The 17,423-nt window shown below is 40.3% G+C and overlaps 1 protein-coding gene, 1 non-coding gene and 1 pseudogene across 2 annotated transcripts in view; 2 read left to right on the top strand and 1 right to left on the bottom strand.

Moving 5' to 3' along the window:
- TRPM6 (transient receptor potential cation channel subfamily M member 6) overlaps nt 1-17,423 on the bottom strand; it is a 197,393-nt gene that overhangs the window by 123,091 nt on the left and 56,879 nt on the right. The window lies entirely within an intron of this gene.
- Nucleotides 2,207-4,530, top strand: LOC115276862 (annotated as a pseudogene).
- On the top strand, nt 11,550-11,653 carry LOC115277131. The gene has a single exon (XR_003902238.1). It is a non-coding gene; the product is annotated as a U6 spliceosomal RNA (small nuclear RNA).

The following is a 17,423-nucleotide window of genomic DNA, read 5'->3' as shown; positions in this document are numbered from 1 at the left end:
GTATATAAATTCCCAAATACCACTCTTGTTTGGGCATTTACTTTTGTTTTCCTGTTATGTCCCCATGCATAAAACATTAAAAATTAATAAATATGCCTATCTTTTCTTCTGCCAGTGTATTACAGAGCCAGCCATCAAACTTAAGAGAGCAAAGGAAATGTGTTTCTTCCCCCACAATTGTAAAGAGGCATTTACAGACTCCCCTGTTTACTTCAATATTAAACTCATGGATTTTGTTCAATATGCACTAACCCTAAACATAACTGCTGACTGCTGAAAGGAATTGTATATAACCAGAATCCAGATCCTGTTAAGCAAAAAGGAGGGGAGTGGGCATGGACTGATTATTCGTGTGCATTTTAAACATATCTATAAGCAAGGAAAACTTCCCAGATCAAGTCCAGGTCATCTTGAAATCATTCTGTCCTCTTTCTTTTTTCTTTTTTCTTTTTAGAGAGAGTATGAGAGCAGGGGAGAGGGACAGAAGGAGAGAGAGAATCTTAAGCAGGATGCAAACTTAGTGCAGAACCTGACAAAAGGCTCAAGCTCACGACCCTGGGTTCGTAACCTGAGCCAAAATCAAGAGTCAGACACTCAACCGACTGAGCCACTCAGGTGCAGGTGCCCCCAAAATCATTCTACCTTCTTACCCTTTTGTATAGTCAGCAGTTTTTTAAAAGACATCCACTAAATTGGTAAAGCACCAAAAACATACAAACTTGGAAAAATTCAGAGTCACGGAACTTGGAGTGAATGAAACAAAGTTATCTCAAAATCTACTTATAACAAGAAATTACACAATCTCTTGGAATGGGTAAGCCCTGTCCCCACTACAAAAACTAACGATTTCATTTATTCATTCTGCAAACATTTATTAAGTACCTAACTTTTGCAAAACCCTGAGGAAAGTGCTACAAGGAAGTCAGTATGTTTTCAAAGAGCTATTCATTCCAAATTCATTCAACCAATATATTGGACGGCCTCCATGCTGTGAAATCTATGACAGGTAAGACAAAGTTTTTGCTCTGATGTAACTTGGAATACAAAGGGATACAAGGATAATAAATAGATATTGTTAAACTGCATGTGCACCAATTAACTATCCAAAAGAGCTCCAAAAAGGGTCCTTAATACAGGAACCTAGATACACAAATTAAGCAGGCTATGTTATCATTCATTTCTTTTAAAAGACTGGATTAGGGGCACCTAGGTGGCTCAGTCGGTTGAGCATCCAGCTTTGGCTCATGTGATGAGCTCACGGTTTGTGGGTTTGGGCCCTGTGTCAGGCTCTATGCTGATGGCTAGTTCAGAGCCTGGAGCCTGTCTTCAGATTCTGTGCCTCCCTCTCTCTCTGACCCTCCCTTGTTCACGCTGTCTCTCTCTCTCTCTCTCTCTCTCTCTCAAAAAATAAATAAAACATTTAAAAAATTGTATTTAAAAGACTGGATTAGATATCTGACCGGTAGGACTATCCGAGCAAATTAATTTCTTCATGCTTGTTTGCTTATATAGTGAAAACAGATAATAATAATACCACCTCATAGCACTGTTTAAAGGAATAGATTAAAGATTTAGAATTTTCCCTGGGACTTATTAAGGCTTTAATAAAGCTTAGCTATTATTATTGGTATGTCAAAAAAAAATTAGCTCTTGGTTGGTAGCCAGGGAACTTAACTTTGATGTATTCCTTTTTTCTTCCATAGGAAAATACTTCCTGACCTCCGAATCTTTCTCCTGGGACATCTCATACTAAAAAGAAACAACTTCTCCAGGTCCACCTTCCCCACTAGACTCTTGCTCTCATGGGCCCCATCGCCCACTGATTACTGGAACGGACACCACGGCTAACACACGTCAATCCAGAACTTCAGGAACCCATGAGCATAACCTTCCCTTCACAGGTGTGCATAGGAAACCTGTGCCATAACAAGAACATGAAAACTTAGTTCCTGCAAGTCTCTCGTCTTATCTGAAAACCACCAGAAAGGAAAATCAGGCGGAATTTGCAAGAGTTTCAAGCAATTCCCAGTTCCAAACTTTACTGTATCTCGTGATGGTAGCCTTTCCAATCCACTCTGCAGCACTTTCAGAAGAGACTTCCGCATTCAGGCCAACAGAGAGTGATTAGAAACCGGGGGTCTGTTGGTTCTAATTCCATAGCCGGGATCTACTGAGGACAGCTGCCCAGCGTGGTGGCGTCTGCCACATGGAGGAGCAAACCGTCGTGGGCAGCAATGGGCAGTGGGGTTATGCCATTCCTGCAGCATGGCAGCCTACAGAGCTGGGGGTTCTTTTGAGATAGATACTGAGGTGGAGCGTGTGGTGACTGACATTATTATTTGGAGGCGGGAAAGGCAGAGGACAAAAAGGGGAACAGAATTTGTCTCAGTTCTGTGTTTGCTTCACCTTAAAATATAATCAGATTGTACATACAATCCCAGGCCTGGGGTGAGGGCGGCCAATAGCAAACAAATGTCTAAAAACGAATCTTCCAACAGAAGCTATACAAATTAACTAATAAGCTTATCAATCAATAAGCTATATGAATTCATCCCTGTCCTCACTGGAAGTATTTCTACATCGGGGCTTTTCAGGGCTTCCAGAGAATAAACAGATCCTCTCTCAGGGTAATCTCTGAGAAGGCATAGTTCTACAGATTTTATTTTTTAAGTAATGTCTGCACCCAACATGGGGCTTGAACTCACAACTCTGAGATCAGAAGTCGTATGCTCCACTGACTGAGCCAGCCAGGCACCCCTGAGAAGGCATAGTTTTAGACACATTACTTAATATTTTTTAAAATTACGCAAAATTACGCAGTGTGCATTAATTGCTCTTTAAAATCCACAGGGCTGTGTGATTGGGAGTGAAGGGGTACACAGATTACAGGTCATTTTTTTAAAAAAACTTTATTGTACTTTTAAAAAATCTAATGTCTAACAAATGCTTGCCCCGGTGAAACTACATGTTCCCGTTTTTATGCTCCCCACACTTTTTTTTTTAATTCAAGTTAGTTATCATATACTGACTGTCGTATTGGTTTTAGGAGTAGAATTTAGTGATTCACCACTTACATATAACACCCAGTGCTCATCCCATGAAGTGCCCTCCTTAATACCCATCACCCAGTCAGACCATTCCCCTGCCCATCTCCCCTCCAGCAACCCTCTGTTTGTTCTCTGTATTGAAGAGTCTCTCTTTTTTTTTTTATGTTTTTTTAAATTTATTTTTGAGAGACAGAGAGAGACAGCATGAGCAGAAGAGGGTCAGAGAGAGAGGGAGACACAGAATCTGAAGCAGCTCCAGGCTCTGAACTGTCAGCACAGATCCCGACGCGGGGCTGGAACACACCAACCGTGATCATGACCTGAGCCAAAGCCGGAAGCCAAACGCTTGACCGACTGAGCCACCCAGGCACCCCTGAAGAGTCTCTTATGGTTTGCCTCTCTCTCTGTTTTTATCTTATTTTTCCTTCCCTGCCCCCATGTTCATCTGTTTTGTTTCTTAAATTCCACATATGAGTGAGATCATATGATACTTGTCTTTCTCTGGCTTACTTCCCTTAGCGTAATATACTCTAGTTCCATCCACATTGTTGCAAATGGAAAGATTTCATTCTTTTTGATCACAGAGTAATATTGCACTGTAAAGATATACCATGTCTTCTTTATCCATTCATCGGTTTTTGCCCACACCATCTTATACATATACTATGAACAATGCTTAATTGCTCTTCAGTAGTTTTTTCACTTAATGTTATCGTAATCTACTTTAAGATAGTGTTAGCTTACTTATCTTGGAATCTACAATATGCAGGCAGGCACCAGAATGTACCAGAGAAATAATATTTTCAGACTCCAGATGGACATTTGATATTTCCTCTCCATGGCCTTTCCTTTAAAGCAAGGAAGGACCTCTTCAGACTGAGTGGCGGGCTGATGGACTTCCCCAGCACACAATTTGTTGGCCCAGAGAAATTGCTTCACTGCAAAACAAGCCCATTCGCTGGGAAGAGTCAGCTCAGGGTCTTCTAGAGGTTCTGTCCACGTTCTACAGGGTTACTTCATAGGACTCACTTGACTGAAGATTAACGACCTCAGACAAAGGGTATGCAAACTTAAAATAACCAAAACTCAAGGAGCTGGTTCGCCTACACTGCCACAAGTTGATCTCACTGGTTTCCAAATAAGTAATCTTTCCAGCAGGCAGCATTTAGGCATACTTCACAAAAAAATAACCTTAGGTGTTTTCTTCTTTTACGGTAGGAGACAGTGGGCTCTATTTTTGCTGGTAATGAGTTTTTTGGGTAGCATCATTAAAAATGGAATGTCATTTTTGGCCACTGCTCCAGCTACAGGCCTGGCAGGAAGCTAGGAGTCTTCTCACAAGACTTTCAGGATCAAGCGATTCCCGGCCAAGAAACAAAAGCAGAATCGTCCCATTCCCCAATGGATTCGGATGAAAACTGGCAACAAAATCAGGGACAACTCCAAGAGGCAGCACTGGAGAAGAACGAAGCTGGGTCTGTAAGGGATCGTACATGAGATGGCCCACGTCTATTCTGCCGCCTGCAAGTACCGAGTTCTTGGTCTATCACCTCCCCAAGTACCGCGTTCCTGGTCTATCACCTCCCCGTTACCCGACCTGTAGACCAGTTTTATCAGGGAAACAACTTCTCTGTTATGATTTTGCATCAGTAGATCGGTTCAGGAATAAACATGTGAGATGTTTTGGTTGAAAAATAAATAAATAAATAAATAAATAAATAAATAAATAAATAAATAAATAATAAAAATGGAATGTCAATGGAATAACTCACAATTCCCTAAAATGCCAGTTCTCCTGTTTAGGTGAGAAATTTTGCTAACATTTTCATTTACTGCCTTGTGGAGCAAAGGCTTTAGAACTTAAGAATGAAAGTCTACATTATATAAACTCTAAAGTACATGAGGACAACATTTATGAATTCTCCACAGAAGCTAATGCAGAATTGGAAGAACTCAACAGTCATTGGCCAAGTAGAGCATATCATAAATGTTCAAACTGAAATGATGTCTTACCCCAACCCTCCCCTTCCCAAGTTGGTGAAAGTCCTCCTCATGTCCTAAAACACGATTTCAAATAGCAGTAAGGAGACATCCTTTTTTCTGTCACAGAGGCTTCAGCTTTACCTGGTCCCTTGGGAAATAAAAAATGCAAAAAAAAAAATGTAATCTCAGATCATGTTAAATCATTATAATAAGAAAAGAGGAAATGAAATGGGAAGTTCCTCAATGAGTATTCTTTGCAACTGTCCCTGGATAGTAAAATACAGAATTTAACTGAATGCTGGGCCTATTTGTTATATAATTACTCTAAACTGTTAAGATTTTCAAACTAAATAAAATCATTCTTGTGGCGCCTGGGTGGCACAGTTGGTTAAATGTCCTACTTTAGCTCAGGTCATGATCTCACAGATGCTAATAATCAGATTCTGTGTCTCCCTCTCTCTCTGCTCCTCCCCTGCTTGTGCTCTGTCTCTCTCTGTTTCTCTCAAAAAGTAAATAGGCATTAAAAATTTTTTTAAATAACAAATAGATAAAATCAGTCTTCTCCAATTTCCAAGTAGAAAATATCCATGAATTTGTTACCTCTGTACACAGATGGTCTTTATTTATGCTCCAAATATCCTGTTAAATTATCCAAAACTTTACTATAAAAATCCTTTTCTTAGGATGAAACTATACTTTTTTTTTTTACCACAAATATCATTATTAGTAAAGCTATCCTCTTAAATAATTGACTTTGAAGAAACCCACCACCCTCTGGGACAATAATGCTTTTATTTGGAATTACAGGTTAAAGGTAATTTTATTTAGGTCATCCATAAAACGATTTTTATATGCACAGCACAGCAGAAAGAACATTGCAACAGGAATTTACTTCTTGAAAACCAGGAGAGATACATACCACATGTTAAATTTGGAAAAAATTAAAATATTCACTGAAAGAATAAGAGAGAGAGAAGAAGAAGAAAGATGAGAAGAAACGAAAAGAACTTAAGTGTGAGCAATTTCAATGCCATGCTACGTCCAGGAGTACACCAAGTTCAAGAGCAGCAGTTCTCAAACCTTTGGGGCTAAGGACCCCTTCATAGTCATAGAAATTAACAAGAACCTCCAAAAAGCTTTCATTTACATGAGTATATCTACCAATATTTATGAATTCAGGAAACTAAAACTGGGACTTTTTAAGACATTTATTTAATTAATGTTAAATACCAGTAATAAGCCTGTCACATGTTAACATAAATACCTTTTATGAAAAAACAAACATAAGATTCATAAAGATTTTAAAGAGAAGAGAGTTGTCTTATATTTTTAAATATCTCTTTCATGTCTTACAAGAGAGCTAGATTCTCATATCTGCTTCTATATTCAGTCTGTTTCAGTAAGTGGTTTGGGTTGAGGTATATAAAGAAAATTTCCCTACCACTGATACGTAATTGGAAAAGGAAGTAGTATTTTCATTGCCTTTAAAATTATTTTCTAATATTTATTTATATTTATGACAGAGCATGAGTGGGGGAGGGGCAGAGAAAGGAGACACTGAATCAGAAGCAGGCTCCAGGCTTCACAGAGCCCAACACAGGGTTTGAACCCTCAAACCGTAAGATCATGACCTGAGCCAAGGTCAGATGCTTAACCAACTGTACCACTCAGGTGCCTCAATTGCCTTTTGAGGCACCTGAGTGGTACAGTTAGCCTTAGGAAAATCCCTCTGTATACTCATAAGAGAATGAGCAAATGAGGCAAATGTCTTAGTACCATTTTGAAAGTAATCTTGATTCTGAGGATCCTTTGAAAGGGTCTCAAAGACCCCCAGGAGTCCATTAACCACACACAGAAAACCAGTGCCCCAAAGTGATCACATGTAGGCACTAGGGTGAGTGTGAGCTGGAGACAGGATCTACGGTTTCCTTATTGGTCTCAGGTCCCACACACAAGTCTTAATCTGTGCATCTTATTCCATTTGCATTGTAGTATTTCAACATCCCCTATTTAGCCTGGTGCTCAGCTGAAAAAAAGGTTCAACATTGAGAAAAAGCAATTAGAGATTAACTCTTCACCTAGAATACTTTATGAGCAATGTAGGGACTTTGGAAAGATAATTTTGACTGTTTTTATTTCTAACCTTATGGCTGACTTTAGTGCCTACCAAATTTTCCATCCCAAAGATGTCACTGAAGCATGATAAATGGAAGGGCAGGGGAGGTCATCAGTCCTTCAGAACCCAGAGGTAGTATATATCCAATCATTTTATCCATTCTTCCTTAAAAATATCAATACATCGAAGAATAATAGCTTCATTCATTCAAAAATACTTTGGTTCATAAATAAACTAAAAAAGGGGGGAGGGAGTTGCTGGGTGGCTCAGTTGGTTAAAGCATCTGACTCTTGGTTTCAGCTCAGGTCATGATCTCACAGTTCGTGGGACTGAGCCTTGAGTCGGGGCTCTGCGCTGACAGCACAGAGCCTGCTTGGGACTAACTCTCTCCCTCTCTCTCTGCCCCTCCCCAGCTTGTCCACCTTCCCTCTCTGTCTCTCTCTCTCTGCCTCTCTCTCAAAATAAATAAATAAACTTAAAAAAATATTTTGGTTGGCATATATTATTCTTATAAAAATAAATAAAACTGTGTCCCAAAGAGCAACACCTAAGGGGGGGAAACCCTGTGTTTATAAATAGACACCAAGTATGGCACAAGAACAGACTGTGGGACTCCTTGGAAGGAGAAACCCTTCTGCCTGCAGATATTTGAGAAGCCTTTAAGGAGGATGGGAGACTTAGGAAAGTCCTTGAAAGATGACAAAGGTTTTGAGAAGTGACAGAATTTGATGGTGGTTAAGAATGCAGAGAATTCAGAGAACACTTACGGTAAAAGCCGCATGGACACTGGGGAGCAGAGAACAGAGAAGATGAAAGAGCCAAGTGCCTCTGGAAATAACTAAACATGAGGTGCAGAGAGTTCAGGGAATAAGGAACAAAGAGTTACTCATGAAGATAGTGACATGAAACCTGAAGTAGAGAATGGAGAAGTTTCTCTCTTCAATAAAAAACTGGCATTATCATAAAAGTAGGACCATTCAAAGAAAAGCTAAGATGTGTTTAATACTGACAAGAAAGTAAGGAGAATGATGATTTTGCCCATGATCAATGAACAGATCGAGAGAGATGTAGGAAATGGTGCAAAACAAGAGGCAGCTAGTATAATGTACCCTTGGAGAAATGGTACTAGGAACAACAGCCACTGAATGAACAATATAAAGCAAAAACCATCATGAGTGTAGCCTTCCCTGTATGTCAAAGGCTACACTAAGTGCTTTATGTGTTTCAGTTACAGTAGTAGTCACAGCTGTGTGACAGATACAGTAATTACTACCTCTAATGGAGGAGGAGAGGGTTCCACCCAATACCAGAGCCAGAGCCCTTTTGCAATATGTTTAAGAGACAAAATTGAAAGAAAGCTTATTTCATGTTGAGAAAGCCTAGACCTTGTTTGCAGATAAAAGAGAAGCCAAGAGAGAGAGAGAAGTTGTAAGAGAGAATTAAAATGACTTTAGAGACTTTGCAGGGGGTTGGGGGTGGGAGGAGGTGAGGAACTGGTATGAACAGCTAAAGAGGAAGGCTCAGCCTTGAAGAAAATGCATCTTCTTCTGATAGAGTCAAGGAGAGGATGACAAACATTTTCTTCTTGGTAATTCTGCCCAACACCCTATTACCTATGTGCTACAGAAGTCAGCGTGTTTCACTCTGAAAGCTGCAAATCTCAGCATTCTCCTTTGCCCCTCTTACCAAGGGAGAAAAAGTTAAGGAAGGAGATACACATGTACGGTCATAGTGGGCTTTCTTACCACCAGCACTTCCCTATACAAAAGCACAATACACTCCTATGTTCTACAGATCATAAGGATTGGAGACACTCTCCATCAAACTTAAGATAGATGAGGAACATCAAAAGTATCCCCCTGGATGCTCTATGGACTAAACTGCAACTTGATATTCAAAGGATGTCCCAATACACCAACCTAAAAATGTGTGCCTTGGAAGAATATATAGGTCTACAGACATCTACACTAAGCAAGTAGAAATTTAGCATAAAGGATAAGAGTAAATATTATTGGAGATCACTGGGCAGTCAGACTGGCAGGGCAAGGTATAATGAGAGGAAAGAAAGCAGAAAGGAAGAGCAAGGTAAATGTCCTTTCTTTGCCAGCCTGTAAGAAATCTCCATCAGCAAACTGGAGAAATCTTTATTGTCCTGGGTAATTGACCCCAGAGATTGTTAGAGCAACATCAACTGTCCAGCTACAAACATCCATGAACATTCCTTTAGCTGCACTTAGAAACAGGCACTCAACTTTCATTAAAAAAAAATTTAATTGGATGGAGCACCTGGGTGGCTCAGTTCGTTAAGTGTCTGACTTCAGCTCAGGTCATGATCTCACAGCTCATGAGTTCAAGCCTCACGTTGCACTCTGTGCTGATAGCTCAGAGCCCGGAGCCTGCTTCATATTCTGTGTCTCTCCATCTCTCTGCCTCTCCTCAGTTCATTCTCACTCTCTCTCATAAATAAACATTAAAAAATTAAAAATTACATACCACATAGCTTTCATGTACATGTATATCTATCTGTCAGGTAAAAATTTATCTAAAAAAATATTTTATTTTAGCCACTCTGACTGGTGTGAGGTGGTATCTCAGTGAGGTTTTGATTTGTATTTCCCTGATGATGAGTGACGCTGAGCATCGTTTCATGTGCCTGTTTGTGTCCTCTTTGGAGAAGTGTCTGTTCCGGTGTTCTGCCCATTTCTTCCCTGGATTGTTCATTTTTCTGGATATGGAGTTTAGTGAGTTCCTTGTAGATTTTGGATACTAATCCTTTATCTGATATGCCATTTGCCACTATCTTTTCCCATTCCATTGGTTGCCTATTAGTTATTTTTATTGTTTCCTTTGTAGTGCAGAAGCGTTTTATCTTGATGAGGTCCCAACAGTTTATTTTTGTTCTTGATTCCCTTGCCTTGAGGAATGTGTTGAGGAGGAAAGAGGAAATTGAGGTTAAGGAGACTGTTTCCTGCTTTCTCCTCTAGGGTTTTTATGGTTTCCTGTCTCACGTTCAGGTCCTTTATCCATTTTGAGTTTATTTTTGTGAATGGTGTAAGAACTATAGATGCTGGCAAGGATGTGGAGAAAAGGGCACCCTCCTACACTGTTGGTGGGAATGTAAACTGGTGCAGCTGCTCTGGAAAACTGTGGAGGTTCCTCAAAAAATTAACAATAGAATTCCGCTATGACCCAGCAATAGCACTGATGGGAATCTACCCAAGGGATACAGAAGTGCTGATGCATAGGAGCACATGTACCTCAATGTTCATAGCAATACTTTCAACAATAGCCAAATCATGGAAAGAGCCTAAATGTCCATCACTGATGAATGGATCAAGAAGATGTGGTATGTATATACAATGGAGTACTACATGGCAATAAGAAAGAATGAAATATGGTCATTTGTAGCAAAGTGGATGGACCTGGAGGGAGTCATGCTAAGTGAAATAAGACAGGCAGAGAAAGACAGATACCATATGTTTTCACTCATAGGTCTAACAGGAGAAACCTAATAGGGGACCATGAAAAGGGGAAAGCGGGGGGAAAAGAGTTGGGGAAAGGGAGTGAGGCAAATCATGAGAGACTTTTGAATGCTGAGAACAAGCTGAGGGCTGAGGAGGGAGGGGGAAAGGAAAGGGCGGTGATGGTCATGGAGAGGGGCACTTGTGGGAAAGAGCACTGGGTGTTATACAAAAACCAACTTGGTAATAAACTATTTAAATTAAAGAAAAGAAAAAATATTTTAAATATCTATTTATTTATTAGAAAAGCACACGTAGGGGAAGGGTAGAGAGAGGGGAACAAAGATCTGAGGTGGGCTCTGAGCTGACAGGCGGACTGACAGCAGTGAGCCTGATATGGGGCTTGAACTCACGAACCTAGAGATCATGACCATAGCCAAAGTCAGACACTTAAACCAACTGCGATATCCACGCTCCCTACTAGTAAAAACTTCTAAGTGAATCCAAATATTGCCATGTTGCCCTCCATTGAGGTTGTGTCAATTTATAAACAAAAAGTATGAGTTACTAATAACTCTTGAACATTACAGAATACACTGGGTATAAAGCTTTTTTAAAATTTTTTAAATGTTTTTATTTATTTTTGAGAGAGAGAGAGACAGTGTGAGCAGGGGAGAGTCAGAGAGAAAGGGAGACACAGAATCTGAAGACAGGCTCCAGGCTCTGAGCTAGCTGTCAGCATAGAGCCCGATGTGGGGCTCAAAACCACGAACCATGAGATCGTGACCTGAACTGACTGAGCCACCCAGGGACCCCTATAATGTATTTTAATTGCTTCATAGAACTACAGTATTTTTTATAATTAATACTCAACTCCATTCTAAAAAAAATATTTGAAGTGACCAAATTGCTTCAATTTAAAAATAACTTTAAAATAAAACAGTGCTCACTTCAGCAGCACATATACTAAAATTGGAATACAGAGAAGATTAGCACGGCCTCCACGCAAGGATGACACCCAAAATCGTGAAGCTTCCATATTTTTTCAGCAATCAGAAAGAATGAAATCTTACCATTTGCAACTACGCGGATAGAACTAGAGGGTATCATGTTAAGTGAAATTAGTCAGAGAAAGACAAATATCATATGAGTTCACCCATATGAGGACTTTAAGATACAAAACAGATGAACATAAGGGAAGAGAAGCAAAAATAATATAAAAACAGGAGGGAGACAAAACATAAGAGACTCTTAAATATGGAGAACAAACAGAGCGTTATGGATGGGTGGGGGGAGAGGCTGAATGAATAAGGGGCATTAAGGAATTTACTCCTGAAATCATTGTTGCACTATATGCTAACTAACTTGGACATAAATTTTTTAAAAATTAATAAAATAAAATAAAATAAGTAATAAAAATAAAATAAAACACCAAAAAAATGTACTTGTCTGAGGAACAAGAATCTCCTTAAGCATCCAAAATGGCTTTAGTGTGCAGAAGTGATAAAGTATCTTCAGCAGAACTTTGCCAATGTGTGAACATTAAATAGCAAGACAACTGAAGACAAAAGACTTCAACCAAAGAATCTCAGTGAAAGAGTACTGGTTTTCTGACCATTATCTACGAATGTCCCATCTTCTTTGAGAAGTCATGGGTTAGAGAAAGAACAGAAGGAAGAAGTACAAAATAGTGGTTGCCCATTGGCAGTCCATTCATTGTATGCAACTCGGCCAACAGGGTATATTAAAACCACCTTATTTACCTCACCAGGTTTAAAAGGTAACAAAAGAACCCCTTACTTCAAACTAATATGTCTAAATCTGTGCCCCTGGTTTCCCCCATCCAAACCTATTCCCTACCTATATTCCCAAAGGGCTTATTAGTATATCCAGGTGTCCAAGTCAGAAACTAGAGCACCACTGTTCATTTCTCCCCATTCTTACTTCCTTTTTTTTTTTTAGTTTTTTTAAATGTTTTTATTTATTTTTGAGAGAGAGAGACTGTGAGCAGGGGAGGGTCAGAGAAAGAGGGAGACACAGAATCCAAAGCAGGCACCAGGCTCTGAGTTGTCAGCACAGAGCCTGACGCGGGGCTCAAACTCATGAACTGCAAGATCGTGACCTGAGCCAAAGTCGGGCGCTTAATCAAGTGAGCCACCCAGGTGCCCCGCATCCTTACTTCCTAGTCAACCACCAAGACCTATGGATTCCACTTCTTAAGCATCTTTTGCCCATGTCTCTCCATCTATATTGCCACTATGCTGAAGGCACCATGAATGGTTGCCTAGGTTGCCTCCCATCTGGTTTTTCTGCCTCCATATTTTTCTTCTCTGATCTATTCTGGACAATAAAGCCTGTAATCTGAAAGTTAAAAAGTTAACGAGTGTCATTCTCACCTAAAACCTTTCAGTGGTTCCCCTGATGTCATCAAGATAGTTTAGACGTCCATCACCAGAGGTACAGCCCACTGCCTACCACATCTGAGATGCTCTCTCTCTCTCAATTTACCTCTTGCCTCTCTCTACTTCAATTTCTGTATTCTAAATATACTAACCAACTTTGTATTCTCTGAATTCACCTCCTGTTCCCTCCATGCTGTTCTCTTCCTAGGATTGTCTCTACTCCCCTCCTTTCTCCACGAAGACAGAAATCATGAAAACTTTCTAAGAAACTCTCTTTCTGAATCTCTGAATCAGGATCTCCTTCCATATGCCTCTGAACCTTCTGTGCTTACCCCTAGACACTGTATAATCATGACCTATTTAGACTGACCTTACTCTCAGCCTTGGAACATAGGGGACTGCCTTATTCATTGTAGTATTCTCAGTGTCTACCTCAGTTCTGGGTACACATCTGAGCACTTTACCTGAGTTCCTTAAGCATATTCTGTAGACCAAAAGTCGTTTATGGGAGGAAAAGAAAATATTTTGTGGCTATATAAACACATGCAAATAGTGTGACTCTCCAGAAAAAATAAATCCATTATTATCCATTATTCCCCTAAATACATTTGACCAAGGATCATCTCTGAGGGAATTAGACACCATTTGCAAAGACCAAAATTTTGGGAGATTCTTTTCCAAGAGATTTCACCAGTTCTCAATTAAGAATGTTTCCTCCCCCTGTCTCCCTGTCCCTCCCCTGCTCCCACTGTCTCTCTCTCTCTCCCTCCCTCTCTCTCTCTCTCTCTCTCTCTCTCTCAAAAAATAAATAAAACATAAAAAATTTAAAAAAAAGAACATTCCCTCCCCCCAAAGCATATATCTTACTGTAAAATTTTCTCTTCATCTAAGAGTTTTAACTTACTTTTTAAAAAACATCTTTGAGATGGTTTAAGTTAATTTAAAAGATACAAATCTTTAAGATTTTTATCCTAATTGAAGCTAAAAAATTTCAGGTAGGATACAAATCAGTGTTGGTTTTTGGTTGGGTTTTTTTGTTTTGTTTTGTTTCTTTTTTTTTTTTTTTTTTCAGAAGAAAAGAATTCACATCCAGAATAACCAATTCCACTAAAATTCCAGAAGGAATAAATGAGTGTGGTCCAGGAAGCTGAGAATCACAAGTCTGTCAGCCGGATACCAAGAATCCTGTGAGTAACAGGCTGGCAGATGAGAAGCCTCACTTGCTAGAGTCAAGTTTCCCAGCTTCTGTTTCTGACCATTACACTTGATTTTCAAAGTTCCAATGTTGTTTAGAAACTGACTGTTCTTTCAGTGCAATTCAGGAAGGAAAGGGGAACACAGCTACCACACAATGCCTTTCTCTAAATCATTGAGGAGCCAAACTGCAGAGCAGCCTTCCATTTTTACTGAGTTTTAGTTATTAAGAGGTTTCTTCTATATTTAATTTCTTCTTCTGTGAAGATGAGAAGAAATGCACTATATCCATAAGAAAAAGACCCTGAAATGACCCAAAAAGGCAATTATAAAAGAGGGATTAAACAAAAGAAAGGCAGCTTTTTTCTTTAAAGAATGTGTCATTTGAATGCTAACAGTATTTATATAATACAATGGGTTGTATTATAGAAGAAGGAACATTCTACCTTACTCACCTCCTGTCTCAAACTGACCAAGACTTTCCTTGACCAAACGTGATTAGGCTCTTTCTGACTTGAGTCCTTTCTTTGACGAAAGGCTCTGTTCTTGACCCACCACTTTTACCAAGAACCTGCTGAGACAGTACAAATTCCCCATCCTTGGTATCTGATCACCCTGGTCTGTCTTCAGCAAGAATCCTGCTGAGGTGGTCTAGCAAGAATCCTTCTGGCTTTGATCTTTTCTCTTGTAGTTTTCCCTTCCCTCACCTGACCTCCACCTCACTCCTTGGCTATAAATATATAAATATAAACACACACACATAGAGACACACACACATAATATAAATCTCCACTTGTACTCAGAGTTGAGCCTCATCTCTCTGGCCTACTGTAAAACCCCCCATTGAATTGTCTTTCTTATCGTCTTTAAAAAGTGTTACGAAAAATTCTCTTTAACAAAACCCAAGCGCCCCCCCCCCCACATACAAGGTTGTCTGTAGGTCAGAGAACAAAACTCTTGAAACATTGGCGTTCCAGTAACTCTTGAGACTCTCTGGTAGACTGGATCTTCTAGAGCTTTTCCCTTCAATTAAACTGGAAGATAGACTCTGACATCAAGAGGATTCCATTGAGTAGAGACGCCTGGGTGGCTCAGTCAGTTAAGTGTCCCATTTCGGCTCAGGTCATGATCTCGCGGTTTTTCAGTTCAAGCCCTGCACTGGGCTCTGTGCTGACAGCTCAGAGCCTGGATCCTGCTTCAGATTCTGGATCTCCCTCTTCTTTCCACCTTTTGCCCATTCACACTGTCTGTCTGTCTGTCTGTCTGTCTCTCTCTCTCTCTCTCTCTCTCTCAAAAATAAAAATGAAGAAACATTTTGTTTTAATTCCTCATTTAAAGAAGACTCCATAGAGGGCTCTGTCAGGGTAAAAGTCTCCCAGGCCTTACCTATCACCTTGTCCTTCATACTCCCCATTCGCTGAACCCAAATACCAGACAGTAAAAAGCGATTTCTGTCTGAAAAGACTCCACTCAAACTGCTGCTTCTCAAGAATGTGGTTTCCCTCTTAAGGACACGGGTTTGAAGTTCAAGAGACCAAAACAAGAGCCTAAGTGGTTTGCCACTTCATTCTATTCAAGAGCAAAGATCTGATCTGTAAAGTCTTATGCCCGACCCACCATTCCCTCCTACTCTGCTCACCTAAAGACTCTAACAACTCTAACACCTGTGTGGCTCAGTCAGTTAAGCATCTGACTTTGGTTCAAGTCTTGTTGTCATGTGATTGAGTCCCATGGGGCTCTGTGCTGACAGTGCAGAGCCTGGATCCTGATTCTGTGTCTCCCTCTTTCTCTGACCCCACCCCCCTGCTCAGATGCTCTCAAAAACAAACATTACAAAAAAATTTTTGTTTTAAAAAAAGAAAGTTTCAATCTAAAGACTATGGACCCTCTTCTCTGTTTTCATCCACACTATCTACTTGCTTGAGCTTCCTATCATAGACCTAAACTGCCTGACTAGATTCCTGAGTGCCTCTAGGCCAGGTAAGCACAAGGATTAGGAGGAGGGTGGGGTGGGGTGGGGGAGATTTGGTTTGCTTTGTTTTTTTAAATCACTTTATAGTAGACACTGACAGTGGGGACAAAGTTTGGAGAGAAGGAACTGATCCAGGCCAAGGATCTACAAAGTGCCCTATAGACATAAAATTCTTCTGGGAGTAAAATTCTCTTTCCTAAGATTATAAGATTTAATTTACAAAAATCTCTTGGTTCTGTAAAAGGTCAATGGAGGACATCAATGTTCCCCAGAAAGAAGGAAGATATTTCCATATTCAAAGACCAGCTTGCTCTCTGCTATAAGATAATAGGCCTGGTTCTTTTTGTAAGATAATATTTAAAAAGCAGGTATCTTAGTCAATTTGCCCTCCCATAAACAGAATACCATACACTGGGGGGTTTATACAACGAATGTTTATTTCTCACAGTTCTAGAGAATGGAAGCGTAAGAGTTACCTTAAGATGGCGACCGAGCGGCCATTTTGCTGTGGGTCGGAGAAAAACACCGTGCATCGATGATCCCCACCCCTCACCTGCAGACCTGGAAAGTCCCGCGCCAGTTTGAAAACAGCCAATCACAAAGCCCCAGCTTCCCATCACCCTGACAGAGGAGGCAACCTATCCCATCCCGCCTTGTCCCTAAAGTGCCCTTATTTGGTGGTCTGCCCTCCCAGGACCGACTGGAAGCCTTTCACCCATAAAATACCTCACCCCTCCCATTCCAGACGCGACTTCCCTGACTCCCCCCTCCCGGAGTCACGGAACCTCGCCCAGGAGTCACGGAACCTCGCCCAGGAATCGGAGATCCCAATAAAGGCTTTCTTGGCTCCATAACTTGGTCTCTTTCTTTCCTCTCATCTCTGCCTCCAGCCATTAAATCTTACAGGAAGTCCAACATCAGTGTGCCCACATGGCCGAATACTGGGGAGAGCCATCTTCCTGGGTGACAATGGTCACCTTCTCACTGCATTCTTACATGGCTGACAGAGATAGTCTCTTTTCTGTGTCTTCTTATAAGAAGACTATCTCAGTTGATACCTGTCACAACACAGCATTTTATATACTGTTAAGTGAAACTGCAATACAATCTAAGTTTATTTTGGGAGTGTTTGCTGTATCATTGGATTTAATGAAATGTTTAGAGGTGCAGTAGGCATGACTTTGAGTAGATAATGAAAGAAAATGCAAAATGCTTATTGATTTATGATGTGGTTTCATCTTAGCTTGG

This window comes from Suricata suricatta, chromosome 13, assembly GCF_006229205.1.
Source record: "Suricata suricatta isolate VVHF042 chromosome 13, meerkat_22Aug2017_6uvM2_HiC, whole genome shotgun sequence".
NCBI classification, from domain to species: domain Eukaryota; kingdom Metazoa; phylum Chordata; class Mammalia; order Carnivora; family Herpestidae; genus Suricata; species Suricata suricatta.
This window is presented reverse-complemented; position numbering and strand designations above follow the sequence as displayed.